Source organism: Strongylocentrotus purpuratus, unplaced genomic scaffold (assembly GCF_000002235.5).
Source record: "Strongylocentrotus purpuratus isolate Spur 01 unplaced genomic scaffold, Spur_5.0 spur5_scaffold_5, whole genome shotgun sequence".
Taxonomy (NCBI): Eukaryota; Metazoa; Echinodermata; class Echinoidea; order Camarodonta; family Strongylocentrotidae; genus Strongylocentrotus; species Strongylocentrotus purpuratus.
In genome coordinates this window covers 32,492,626-32,492,908 of record NW_022145611.1, presented here as the reverse complement: position 1 = coordinate 32,492,908, position 283 = coordinate 32,492,626, and positions in this window count along the sequence as shown.

Here is a 283-nt window from a genome sequence, read left to right as displayed (position 1 = left end):
TGTCAAAAGGACTGTGCTTTCCACCAGGAGCTAGCTAGGAAGGAGGCAAGGACCTCTTGGATAAGATGAATCACTTCAATTCTTGAAATGAGTCTAGGAGATTAAAGGCCACTTCTGTCATTTTAAAGGACTGTGCTCTACTCCACGAGACAGGGAATAGGCAAGGATTCCTTGGGAAATATTGGTACAGCCACCCCCTTAAGGACAGTCCATACCAGAGAGATATCATTACCTGGAGGGGCAAATAATGTTATCTTTGTGCCTCAACATCGAAGTAAACATC